Source organism: Sminthopsis crassicaudata, chromosome 3 (assembly GCF_048593235.1).
Source record: "Sminthopsis crassicaudata isolate SCR6 chromosome 3, ASM4859323v1, whole genome shotgun sequence".
Taxonomy (NCBI): domain Eukaryota; kingdom Metazoa; phylum Chordata; class Mammalia; order Dasyuromorphia; family Dasyuridae; genus Sminthopsis; species Sminthopsis crassicaudata.
Window position 1 is genome coordinate 181,841,778 of NC_133619.1, and position 14,512 is coordinate 181,856,289.

A 14,512-nucleotide genomic window follows, 5' to 3' on the forward strand; every position below is an offset into this window, starting at 1 on the left:
TTTAATTTAAATTTTTTAACCTTTTTTTTTTTTTTTTTGGTATCCTTAACATATAACAAAATGACTGGCACATATTAAGTACTTAATAAATGCTTAATAATATGCCACAAAATTAAAAGTGTGTCCCTACCTGCCTGAGGTTCATAAGAATTAAGTGATTTGCCCACTGTCACATAGATATTGAATCTTAGAGTTGGGACTTGAACCTAAGTCTTTTGAGTCAGCATCTAATACTCTTTCTATCATGTTTCCTGCTGTGGTTTTCCATTGAATCTAAGATCCCACAATATAGGATCATTCTTCATGACATACTAAAAAGACTTCATCTTTCTCTCCCTTTCAACACCATCCCCAAGTGATTTCTAATATATCTTTTCCACCTGTTGGAATGTAAAAGTTGAACTTTCAAACACAAATAATGCAGGAATTTATTTTGCTTGATTATGCAAAAACTATTGCAATAATTTTTCTTTTTAATTTAGGGATGGAAAGGGAGCAGAAGTAGCAGGGGGCTAGGCATAAAGCTAACAAAAAAGAAAAAGGAGGGTCATTTAAGCATTCTTCAATATATTTTTAATGCACAAAATAGTATAGAAAGAAAATCAGAAAAAATATAGACAAGCAGGAGCACGGAAGTTACATGTTGAATTTATTATATATCTTAAAAGAAAAGCAAACTGTACATAATAGAGTCACAATTTCACATAATTCTTTGCCTGTTTCATTAGGTAAATGGAAGCAATCATAGTGTTTAGTGTTTAAATTCAGAATTAAAAAAAACAAAAAATAAAAATAAAATATAAAATGTAACTTTCTTGAGGAGTAGACTACGCTACTTTTGTCCTTACCACCAGCAGCACCAACAAAATTACTTCATTTATGTGCCTATATTTTGCATATACTTTTTTTGTGCACATGTTGTTTTCCTTTATTGTTTATCATTGTCCCAGAATCTGGCATATAGTAAATAATAAATATTTGAAAGGTAGCTATGTGGCACAGTGGGTAGAGCACTGGCGTTGGAGTCTGGGAGACCTGTGTTCAAAGCCAATCTTAGATAGTTGACATTTACTAGTTATATGACCCTGGACAAGTCAACTAACCCTGATTAATTTGCAATATAAATAATAATAGTAATAATTGGCAATAGTAACTGGTCAATGCTGTACAAATTTTTGAATTCTTGTGCAAATGATCATTACCTACCTTTTAGGGCAGTTATATCAAACTCCCCTTTGTCAGAAAAACTCCCCCAATACTCCTGGAACCAGCTTAAATTATAATTGGGATATATTTGACAAAATAAATAAAATATAAGTCAACATATATAATGCTAATTTGTAGTTTTCTAAGTTAAGCTACAGGGATTCATCTTCTATTTGAGTTTGACAACACTGTTTTAGTGGTACATTGTCCTCTAACCAGATAGATATGAATATGCTAATCAGATTTCCACGCCAACCCTCTTCTCTGCATCACTCCATCAATATGAGAAGGAAAATTACTTATCATATGACCATGTTAAAAGGAGCACTCCTAAACTCCTAGGTGGACTATATTAATGAAACAGTGAGTTGAAGTAGAAAGAACTCTGCGTTTTAGTGGATTGGATTAAATCCAAGCTCTGTCATTTCACTACCTGTGAGACCTCAGACAAGTGGCTTAACTTCCGGTTCTTTTTCCTCATTTTCCATAATGAAGAAATTTCTGGAGCATGATAAAGAAAATCCAGAATACAGCTTGGAGAGAAATGAGACATGGCAGGCTTGGGTACCCTCTTTAAATAGAGCTTCTGGGAAGAGCCATCCAATCAGAGAGAGAGGCCACAAGGATGGAGAGTACTAACACTGTAAATTTCAGGGCTGAAGGGCGCTTCCAAGATGAAAAGGGTTTTCAGGCATGATAGAGAAAGTCCAGGGTACAAGCTGGAGAGGAATGAAGGGAAAATTTCCTGGCAAAAACCTATTACTTTTGCCCTGCTCCATGACTACATGAAATTTTCCACTCCATAACACTGTTGGGTAGCAACAGTGTTGGATGTGGTATGAGTTAATGATAATCCTGGGGACTCAAGGAGCAGATCATCTTACTTAACTCAGACAGTGTCTTAATGTATAATCTTAAAGAAGTCCAAAGTCATTTCTCTCCTTTTTCTCTTATATTCTTTTGAAAACTTGGGGGGAGGGGAATTATACCTTCTGTTGGGTCCAGAAAGTTGGATTGAGAAGTAGAACTTAGCTCATTGCTAATTTAGAAATTTGTGCATAAAATGGGCAAAAATTACCATGCTTTTTGGCAAGAGCATGAAAATTCTTGTTAGATGCATGTAAATTGGTTTTATTATAGTTTTGTGATTATATATAATCAATGAGCAATTATTTCATACCTATTATCTTCATCCCATACTTTATTTATTATTTTTATTATTTATTTTTATTTATTATCCCATACATATTCATCTGAAAAGAATAAAATGCTTTGTGTGAATGTACTTTTCTAAATTAAATAATCAGAATTGGTTATGGCCAGCTAATTGAATCAAATATTTCAGAATTTCCAGGATCTCAAACTAAACTATTCTTTAAATGACAGACCATCAATCAGTCCTCTACTGTTCTCAGTTCAATTTACCAAGCATCTAAGTTCCTACTAAGGACAAGGCAATGTGTTACTCCCAATATCAAACTATTATATTATGTATTATAGTACATAAAGAAGCCTACTTATATTGACCATCATCTTTCCATCTTTCTTTCAGTCATCTTTAATTCTTCTGAAATTATAGCATTCCATAGTTCTCATTCCCAGTAATAACATTATTGGAAATTTTTTCTTTGTCTAAATTCTTGGAATCAGAAAGATTTGAGTTTGAAAATCACACTTCTCTGTGCTTCAGTTTCCTCACTTAGAAAATGAGACAGTTGGAGTTGGTGACCTCCAAGTATCTTCCCAACTCTAGATTCATGATCTTATGAAAATTTTTTAGCTTTATGGGTGGGACCTTCGAAGGCAGACATTTCAAACTCAAATTAAAATAAGGGCTACTAACTCATACTTAATTATTAATGTTAATTAATAATTTATACATAATTTTCTCTCCCTTTCTTTCCTTCCTCTTCATCTACTTCCATCTTAGATTTACAATTACACATATAGTTTTCTGTAAAGTGTTTCATTGTAGTGTTGGTACCTAGGAACAAGAGCTTTCTGACCCTGGAACTCATTCTTTCCAAGAAATACCAAGTCAATGAATAACTCTACAGGAAATGCTGAATACTTTCATCAGTTGTTCATTTTAATTTGATTCAGACAGGACTCCCATGTTGCAAACTACAATATGTTCAATGCCTCCAGAGCATATACTAAATGAACCTAGTCTTATCTTCTTACCTCCATAATACTATGAGGCATCAAAGGGAAGCATGAAATAAAGTAAATGATCACCAAAAGTTGCTCTTTAAATATTTGGACTGATGTAATATCTTAAAATAAGTTAAATTGTAGTGTACTATGTCAAGGTTATGTAATTTCTGGTGCTGAAGAATATAGTAGGCATTTAAGAAGTGCTTATTGATTGAGTAGCATCCTATAAGCATTTGCTGGTAGCATTCCACCATTCCTTCCCTATGCTCATTTTAATTTTCTCCTTCCTTTTCCTCTTTCTTTTTTTTTAATTTTTAAAATTAATTTTTATAATTATAACATTTTCTTTGACAATACATATTCATAGGTCCTTTTCCTCTTTCTCCTTCCATTCCTTTCACTTTCACTTTAGGCATAGCCACAAAATAAAAATTTGACCTATTAGTTCTTTTCTTATTGAATACTTAAGAGAAAACCATTTATGGTTCCAGAAATCACTGGAATTAACTTAGAAAAACTTTGGCTTACACATTTAGCTCAGGAGTTACAAACATTGTTGTTCATTATTCCTCCCCCTTCCTCCAAGCTATGCAAGGGTATGATGCCAAGATTCTCACCCTGTGAATCTTCCCATGAATATTAAAGAAAGATTTCTGTGATAGTATTTCAAGAAGTTTATAGTTCATCACTAGAAGATGACAGAAGAACCCTCATCGATTCGTTTTATGGTGACTAAGTTAAAGATTCTTCCTTTCCTGACTTCAGAAGTTGTCCTTGGCCCTCCAAACCTGTAATATGTTCCTGACACACACAGTTGTGGCAGCCTAACAATCTGTCATAGCTTGATAAAGCTGAAAGTCTCTCCCTACCCCTATCCCCTACCTTCTACCCAGCACTTTGCTTGCTGAGATATTTACATAGGTCTAGTATGTCCTTGGAGTAAACAGACTAAAAGGGGAGCCTGGCAGCCCCTCTTCAATGCGAAGGCTGTGCTGCCTTAATTTGGATGCCTTAAAAGGCCTCCAGAGCAGAAGTGCTGCAGTTCTTATCTCCTGTGGATGGTTGTTTCTTTGGTGATACTGTATTTATAGCTTCCTCTGGCAAGAGAAGACTTGTCTAATTACTAAAGACATAGTAGTAATCCAATAAAGCAGTAAACCCTGCACTGGCCGCTGTTCTCTTATTTCAGGCAAAAGAGCAGACCAAGAGGAGCTGCCACTGGGTTGTAGCGGAGGTAAGGACAAAATTACTTGATCCACAGTCATTTTCTTTTCCTCTCCTTCCTCTACTGTTCCTAGGTTGCCAAAAAGATATCAAATACTTAAGAAAGCTTTGCTATGTAGGGAGGAGAAAGCATTAAAAACTGTTAAGTTTTCCCTCTAGCTGTTTCTGCCTACATAATTTCTCTTTATGAATGCCACTCTGAGGCTGTCATCCAGGTGCTAAATAGCTGGACTCATTATACAGTGTTACCCCTGACATTAGCAAAATGCTATCCCTCAGCAGATTGTTGTGAAAAAATGGAGCGTTTTTCCTTCAATGTGAACGTACTTACTATTTGAATAGAAAAATTTCATGGAAAAGACCTTGATTTTTTTTTTTTTTTTTGCTTCTCATTACACTGAATATTTGGAAACTGGAAAATTCCAAAATGATAACAAAAAAAATAGGAATGAAAATCTCCACATTACATTTTGCTTTGCTCCGTGACAGTATTTCCTGATGGCCTGCGGATGCCTCTGGGTGAAAGGCAAATTACTGATGAGACTGATTACACACTGGGAAAGTATGTTTAAACAAAATGACTTGTTTTGACTTAAGGCATGAAAGCACAATATATTGTGGGATTTTCAAAAGGAAATGCAGTCATGTTTTTGCAGTATACTCGGGTCTGATGTGCCTAGGACGGAGTTATGAATACTAGAGCCCAGTCAACTACTTGGTACCTGGCATCGGCTGTTTAGTGATCTTTTGCTCACAAGTCACACAAGTGCTGTTTCCCACATCAAGTCTATAAAAGAATGCTATGTGTGAAACTTCTTTATGACTTTGGTATTGGGGGGCCAAGTCTAAATCTACTTTATAAAGCTAGTCATATTTCATGAGGTTTTAAGTACTTGTGGTGGTGTTTAAGCAATGTTGAGGGAGGAGGAATGGACAAGTGGTAGAGCCAATTACTTGTGATAAGTACTTATTCTATAATGGAGATCATGGCCAGATATAATTTTTAAAAAAGAATTTATTGCAAATAATATTTATTGTTGAACACAAATAGGCATTCGGTTGTGTTTTGTGATGCTTGGATCAGGGCACGCCAGGTCCTTCTGTCCTCTACTATCTTCCAAGTTCATTGTTTTCATGACACTATCTACCCATCTCATTTTTTCCTGTCCCTTTTCTTTTGCCTTCTATCTCTCTCTACATCAGGATTTTTTCCTAATGAGTCTTATCTTCTCATGAAGCCAAAGTATTTAAACTTCAGCTTCAGTATTTGATCTTCCAATGAATAGACTGAATTAACACATAGTCACATATCAAAAAGTTTTGACACAGGAGCCCAGGCAGCAAGTACACATGTGGTTGAATTTGAAGGACAATGTGCTCTTAAGTACAGAGGAACTAACTCTGCATGTATATAATGACACTGTTTTGAGGAAACTGAACAGCCATCAGGATAGTCAACAGTAATGCAATCATTTATTAAATGCTTTTATGTACCAGGCAGCTGAGTAGCTAGGTGGCACAGTGAAAAGAACACCAAGCCTAGAGTCAAAAGGCCTGTGTTCAAACCCAACCCTAGACACTTACTAACTGAGCAAGTCTAACTCTGCTTCAGTTTTCTCATCTGTAAAATGAGCTGGAGAAGGAAATGATAAAGCACTTCGGAATCTCTGTCAAAAGAATTGCAAATGAAGTCACAATGAGTCAGGCATAACTCAACAATAATAACAAAATGTGCCATGTACTCTTGCAGACACTGGGTATACAAATATAAAATGCAGATCAACAAATAATGTGCAATTTACAGTCTTAGAGAGTTGTCTGGAGTACTGAGAAATTAAATGACATGTCTAGATTCACAGAAAACCAATACTGTCAGAAGTAAGACTTGAATCCCGGTCTTCTTGATTTTAGAGGTTGGCTCTATCCACTATGGTGGTAATAAAAAGAGTTATTTTTGTAAAAGTGAACAGCTTGAAAACATTGAAAGGGCTGCATAGTTTTCCAATCCAATCTCCCTGACTCCCCCTTATTCATTTCAGAGCCCAGATCTTCTCTAATTTTTGTTGCCTAAAAAATACATATACATATATGTGTGCATATGTGTATATGTGTGTGCATGCAATGTATGTTTGTATGTATATATCTATAGTATGAGTATGTATATAAATATGAATGTATATGTTTATAAGTGTATAAACATACATACATATATACACTTATAGTGATTCATTAATCTGTCATTCCAACTGATTGTCATAGTATTTTTATTAATTATATATTTTCCATTTTAATTCTTTACAAATTGTTATTCAGTAGAATATAAAATTAACCAGCACCTTTTCCCAAGTCAGTCTGAATGAATGAGAGGTCATTAATTCTAATACAAAATTTCAAATTCAAAATCAGGTTAGTTCAATGATAATAATAATATTAACACTTTCAGGTTTTCAAAGCATTTCAGATATGTTATCTCATTTAATCCTTGTTTAATGTACAAGAATAAAATTGTGCCAGGGTACTATGAGGCTACTTCTACCCTAAAAAATGATCAATTAAGCAAAAATTTAGTTTAATAACTTGCAGTTTAGTCTATATGTCACCAAACATCTAATTTTATTTTCTATCCAGGTTAGTTTGGCTTCCTGTAATTGTATTCTCAAAGGTTCTTAAATCATGCTTAGAAAATTAAAAGTAACAAAACATATGCTTTGAAGAATTTGGTATTTAACAGATGTATTTTATAAATGTCATGCTATTTTTTAAAATGCTATCTTGTAAAAACAAAATTTTTCTAGCACAAGGAGAATTTTTAGAACTTAAGGCTGTTACACTAGAAAGATCATTTTAAAGTTTGGGAGTAATGATGGAGAAAGAAGAAAAGCTATGTTTTGTTCATTTTTTTAAGCAATCTTTTTCTCTAGTTAATAACTGATGCTGAAAAATGGCCAAATGAAATCAGAACAAGTTAATGTTGTCATCAAACCATTCAAATAATTCATATAAGCTATGGTTATTTGGGTCTAACATATTTGTTCAAATTTAGAAAAATACCTATAGTAGAGGAAAAAGAGAACTAAAGTGTATATTGGGGAAATAGCCTGGTGAAAAATACAATAATTCTATTTTGGTGCATTTCTATAGTTGACTATGACATCACATTGGAAGAAGAGAAGGTGGATATATCTGAAGTTGTAGAGAGTCATTGGTTTTCACAGGTGGTGAATTAATTGTAACTTTGTAATGTTCTCTACTTGGGCTCTGACTTAGGCTGATCTATCTAGAACAATTTTAATGTCAATCTATGGTTTAGTTCAAACACAAAATGAAGGACAGCAGGATACTGATAGCCTATTTCTTCTAAGACACCAACTGCATGTTTATCAGAGCTCAGTTCTGTAAGAAATATTGAGATCAGTATTATTGCTTTTAGTTTTAAGCCTACCAAAGCAGTTGAAAAATCATGATTCATTATCTTAAAATACAGAATGATTTATTATAAAATTCACCTAGAAATAGTCATCCATTATGAGTTCAATCATGTCCTTTCAAGAACTCATTGAATAGAAACTACCAATTACTCTGCTTATGTTAAATGTGTTCAGTTTTTAAACAACAGAATGGAAAGATCCTCCTGATAGCTTAAGTTAAGTCATATTTGTTGCTCATTAATTCAATTAAATTCAAAGATTTATTTGCACTTACCACTTGCAATTCACTATGCTAAACACCAGAGGGAGGGGATAAAAAAATAAGACAAAGTTCTTATTTCCAAGGAAATTATAACCTAATAGAGAGGGTTCATATAAGAGATGTCCATAACCATAATGTAAGTTAGAATATAAATATTCTACCTTTGAAGTTTATTTATTTTGCCTAAATTACATTTAGTTTATATTTGTTATTTTTCAGTCATTTCAGTTCTGTCTTTGTGATCCTTTTTTTTTTTTTTTTTTTTAAGGCACTAGAGTGGTTTGCTTTCTCCTTCTCTAGCTCATTTTAGAGATGAGAAAACTGAGATAAACAGAGTTAGATTATTTGCTCAGGGTCACAAAGTTACTAAGTGTTGAAAGTCACATTTGAACTCAAAGATGAGTGGGCCTGATTCTAGGCCTATCTCTCTATCCATTACACCACCTAGCTGCCCTTAAAGGAGTAAGACCTGTCGACAAACTTTTCAGTCAAGTAGTAGGACTCTTCATGACTCCATTTGAGGTTTTCTTGGCACAGATACTGGAGTGGTTTGCCATTTTCTTCTCCTCATTTTACAGATGAGGAAACTGAGGCAAACAGAGTTAAATGACTTTCTCACAGCTAGCAAGTGAGGCCAGATTTGAACTCATAGAAATGAGTCTACTTGATTCCAGGACTACCTAAGGCACCTATCTACTCTATCTATTGTGCCACCCAGCTGCCCCAAATAACTAAGATAAATTAGATCATACGTGCTCTGCCAATGAAGTTGCTTTTTAAAATCTAAATGACAGGTTATAAATATATACATTTCCCTATTAAATTTCCTCAAATTAAAATTGATCTTTCATTTTAGCCTATTTACTTGGAACTGAACCTTTTATCTCTGCTTCATATCCATATGTCAATTTTATAAATATGCCTTTGTTAAAAATGTTAGATATCACTTGGCCAAGGATAGATTCCAGGAATCTATAATATATATCTCTCTCCAATTTGACATTGAATCCATTATTAATGCATAAAACCAGTTCTAAATTCACCTAACTATATGCTTTCTTCTAATACACATCTTTCCATTTCATCCATAATAATAACTAGAGGAACTGGTAATCTATATCTGTGGCATTCCTCTATCTTCTCATCAGTACCTTCATCAAAAAATGAAATGAGGTAAAGCTGACAAAACTTGTTTTTGTTTAAATTAGGTTGAATAAACTTCTAAAATTCTATTAACAACCACTTCCCTTTCCAAGTGCTTAAAATGTATTTAAAGCATGAGTTCTACAACATATCATTTACACTCTTTCTGTTATTATTTGCTTGCATTTTTGTTTTTCTTCCCAGGTTATTTTTACCTTCTTTCTAAATCCGATTTTCTTACAACAATATAACTGTATAAATATGTATACATGTATTGTATTTAACATATACTTTAACATATTTAAGATGTATGTGACTACCTGCCATCTAGGGGAGGGGGTGGAAGGAAGGAGGGGAAAAATTTGAACAGAAATTTTTGCAAAGGTCAATGTTGAAAAATTATCCATGCATATGTTTTGTCAATAAAAAGCTATAATTTTTTAAAAATGTGTTCTAGAATTTTGCCAAAACAAAAGTTTGACAGACTATATGCCTATTCTACCCTCTTCCCTTTTCTGAATTAGAGGTCCACATTTATTTACCTCTCTTCTGTCCTGTAGCATCCTCTCTAGTTCTCCAATCTTTTCAAGATGTGTAAGAGCAATTCAATAATTACATCTGCCAGGCCTTTTGATAGCCTCATATATAATTTAGTTGGTCCTAGTAGCTTGAGCTGGATAGCTAGACACTCTCTTTCAAATCAAACAATCTTTTATTTAAGTTCCTACTCTGTGCTGATAGTGTGTTAGACATTAGGAATTCAAAGACAAAACCAAAACAATCCTTGCTCCCAAAAAACTTTACATTCTTTGAATATGATAGACCTCTGGACAAAATTGAATGGGAATAGAAAGGAATAGACCTTTTTCTCAATTGTGCATAGAACCTTCACAAAAGTTGATCATGTATTAAGGCATAAAACTCTCACAAATTCAAGGAAGAAAAAGATTATATATTAATGTGGAAACATTGTGTATATAGGTACAAATATATAAATCAAATATAAACTAACTTTGGAGAAGAAAGCACTAAAAGGGAAAGACTCCCCTAGAATTGTTTTTGTTTGTTGTCATTTTGTTGTTGTTGTTATTGTTGTTTTTAAAGACTGAATCTCCCTATCTCACCCAGGCTAGAAGTACAGAGGCTACTTATAGATCTGATCTAATTGCTGATTCACAGAGACACTTTAATCTTCTGTGTTTTAACCTGGGCCAGTTCACTTTTCTGTCATCACCTTGGTGGCCCATGGCTCCCAAAAAATCATCATATTGTTGCCAAACTTAAGTGATATACCAAGCAGACTTAGCATAGTAAAGCTTGGAAATCCCAAACTCAAGCAATATACCAATTTCAACATCCTTGTAGCTAGGACTACTGGTGTTGGCCACCACACTTGGCTTGGGAAGCAGTTTTTAGTTATGTTTGTTTTATCTTGAACAGTGTGAAGATAATTTTTTTTGATGATAGAAAAAAACCCCACTCAAGCTAAAAGCAAAATTAGATTGGTATGACTAACTTTTCCCCTTTGTCCATTATCATCATTTCTAAGTATTGGTCCTATCCCATTTTTTGTTCATCCTTTTGCCTTTAATTTAAAAGTCCTTATTTTTGTTTCATTTTGGCTCATCAGTGACTTTAGCTACTTTGAGCTTCCACCCTTATCATTGGTTTTAAAGTACTATGCATCCCATTTATATTTATCTTCCATTTTTGCCCTTGTTTTCATCTTCTATAAATATCTTTTAAAATTTTAAGTTGGTTACTGAATTTTTCTTCATTCAATTTGGTCTTCTTCATTATAATATTATCTTTTTCTACCATAAGATATCTTCTCTTCTTTCTCATCAAAACAATCCGTGTTTATAGCATATCTGAGATTACTATCTATATTAGCTAATATGAAATATACATTTTTGTTTATCATAACATATACAATATTATTATACAATGTATATATTATACTACCTGTACAATATACATATTGCTATCTTGTATATATAAGTCTTCTTGAGAGGACGTGTGATATCATGCAGTAGTTCCTAAACATTTTGGTCTCAGGACTCTCTTACATTTAAAAATTATTGAGAACCTCTAAAAGATTTTGTTTACTTGGTTCATTTACCACATTAGAGATTAAAATCATCTTGCAAAACCTCTGAGAGAGTCTTAGTGACCCCATGGATTCCTGGATCACACTTTGAAAGTTACTGGTATAGTAGATAAAGGCAACAAGATTTGAATTCATGTCTTTTCCCTGAATAAGACTACCTAAATGACAAATCATTTAGCTTCTCAATGTCACAGACAACTCTTTAAAACTATATATATTCTAATGGCACAGTGAATAAAGCACTGGCCCTGGAGTCAGGAGAATCTGAGTTCAAATTTGCCTTTAGCCACCTAATACTATATACTAATAGCTATGTGGCCCTGGGCAAGTCATTTCATCTCAATTGCATTTCAAACCAAACAAACAACAACTATATATAACATATTAAAAAGTTCCTCAGACTCATAAAATCACAGGTTCAGGAAAAGGAAAAGATAAAGAATATCTAAGGTGTCTCTTTTCTTGCCTAGAAAATTTCATCCCAATGCAGAACTTATTTATTTATTTATTTATTTGTTTATTTATTTAAAGATCATTCAATATGTATCTTTTTAAAATAACTTGGGGGAATCCTTCCTACTGTGTATTGAAGCTTTTTAGAAGCAGCACTTAACCCAGGGCCCGGCACATAATAAGCATTCAACAAATGTTTGACTACTTATTCATTTACCAGAAACTGTAAAACAAATTTTCAGTTGGATCCAATTTGGGGAAAAGAAAAACCAGCTCAGATAATAATTGTGTTATTTCAAAATCCCAGGTGCAATTATATAAAATTGTAGACAATACCACCTATTTTATCCCTCTCTCCATTCAACTAAAGATCAAAAATATAATAAATATCTCATATTAATTATTCCAGTATAAAGTAATTGATGTATGACATTCACAAAAAAGAAACCTAAGGAATTATTTGTTAAGTTTCAAAAACCAAAATGGCTGATAAGGTTCAAACTATTTAACATAGTTCATGTAGACTCACACAAATAGACATTTATGTAAAACTAGTATGGATGGTAGAGGCCATCCAATATAATCCTCTTTTTTTATCATTAAAGAAACAGATCTAGAGAAACAGCATGATTAAGTTGTTTATTTTACAAAGTCTCACAAATATTGTGTCAGTGAAAATTTGAGTCTAGATCCTTTACTCTAGTATAGTTTCTGTTTCACTATTCTGCCTCTTCCCCCAGCCTCTCCTTTCTAAGTTTTCAAGAAACGATATCCTGCTTTAATTCAATTCACCTCAATAAATATTTATTAAGTAATTATTATGTGTCAGACACCATGCAAAGAATCAGATATAATTTTTTTAAAAATTAAAAAAAGCTCAAGGAGCTTACAATCTAATAGGGCATTTTTGTTGTCCTGTCATGTCTCTCTCAGTGATCCCGTTTGGGGTTTTCTTGACAAAAATACTGGAATAGTTTGCCATTTTCTACTCCAATTCATTTTATAAATGAGGAAAATGAGGCAAACAGGGTTAGATAAATTGCCCATAATTACTGGTTATGTAATTTGCACTTACAAATAACAGAGATAACACTTGAACTCAGGTCTTCCTGATTCCAGATCTGCAGGTCTCTCCACTATGACAACCAGTTGCCCTACTCTGTTGAGGGAAGATCACAGATAAAAGGAAGCTAGAAAAAGGGGAGACACCAAGGCATACCTAGCTTGGGGTATTCTGTTTCATAGAATTGAAACCAAGCAGAGCTGCAGATGGGGAATGAAGTGAGCTGGAAGTCTGGTTTCTGTCCTATATAAAGAAAAACATTGGGGAGAGTTTAGGACTCTATCCTTCAATCAGAGGGGAGTTCTCCTCCTACCCATCTGACCACACCTCTTTGCAGATAATTTCCAAATCTGTATAATCTGATCTAATCTTTGTCTAGAGGACTGGCTCTGCATCACCAATTGCCTATTTGTCATTTCAAATTAGGTATCCTTTAGATATTTCAAACTTAGCATCTACAAACAGAGGTCATTTTTTTCTCCAAACTTTTTCCCTGAATTTTCTTCTTTCTGCTAAAGAATAGGAATCAACCACCATTTCATTCAGGCTCAAAATCTTAGTGCCTTTTTTGACTCTTCATTTTCACTCATTTCAGTATAGAATGAATATACATTCAATCTATATACTCATTTCACATATCCGATTTATTGTAAAATTTTATCACATTTATCTTCCTGTCTTCAAAAATATTCTCTTATTTCCATGCAGTCATTAGTCTTGTAGTGGCTTTCCTTACTTCTTGCCAAATTTATTGCAAAAATCTCTTGATTACTCTCCCTGCCTCAGGTTTCTCCCCAAAACTAATCTATTCCCACTTAACTATGAAGGGACTTGTTTAAAGTGCAAATTGTTGGTGTTACCCCTTTCAATATGAATGTTAACCCAGTGAATGTCACCCACTCAATAGACTGAATTTGCTGCTTAATAACTTCTGGATCATATATAAATTTCTATGCTATTTAGGACCCTTTTAACCTGAACTTTTTTCTGCCTTTGCAACCAACTTAAATTTTATTTCTCTCTATATACTCTATAATCCAGCTATATACTGACCATCCTTCACACATGAAACTATTATCTCTTGATTCAACATTTTCTCTGACTCTCCTATGCTTGGGAATGTTCTCCTCTTTTATTTCATTCTTATCTTCCCTATCTTCCTTCAAGATTCAGCTCAAAACCTACCTATTCAGAAGGCTCTTCCCAGTCCTATCCTCCTCTCATATTACCTTCCACTTACACTGCATGTATCTTTTATATACATGCATATACTTACATATACATATACTTACATATACATATATATATATATAATTGCAAAGGAAACCAATTATGTTGAAATATAATTGTCAAAATATTGATTTTTAAAAGTTAATTGACCTCATGTTGAAAACTACTAGAAGGGTCCATGACACCAAAAAGGTTAAGAACTCTTTTAGAATTATCTGATAACTGCAGTGATTTAG

The 14,512-nt window shown here is 33.5% G+C and overlaps 1 protein-coding gene across 1 annotated transcript in view; it reads left to right on the forward strand.

Moving 5' to 3' along the window:
- Positions 1–4,455: 4,455 nt before the first annotated feature.
- FHL2 (four and a half LIM domains 2) overlaps positions 4,456–14,512 on the forward strand; it is an 86,118-nt gene continuing 76,061 nt past the window's right edge. The window contains exon 1 of the mRNA XM_074299694.1: positions 4,456–4,597. The gene's annotated coding sequence lies outside the window, so the exon portion shown is untranslated. The remainder of the gene's footprint in view (positions 4,598–14,512) is intronic.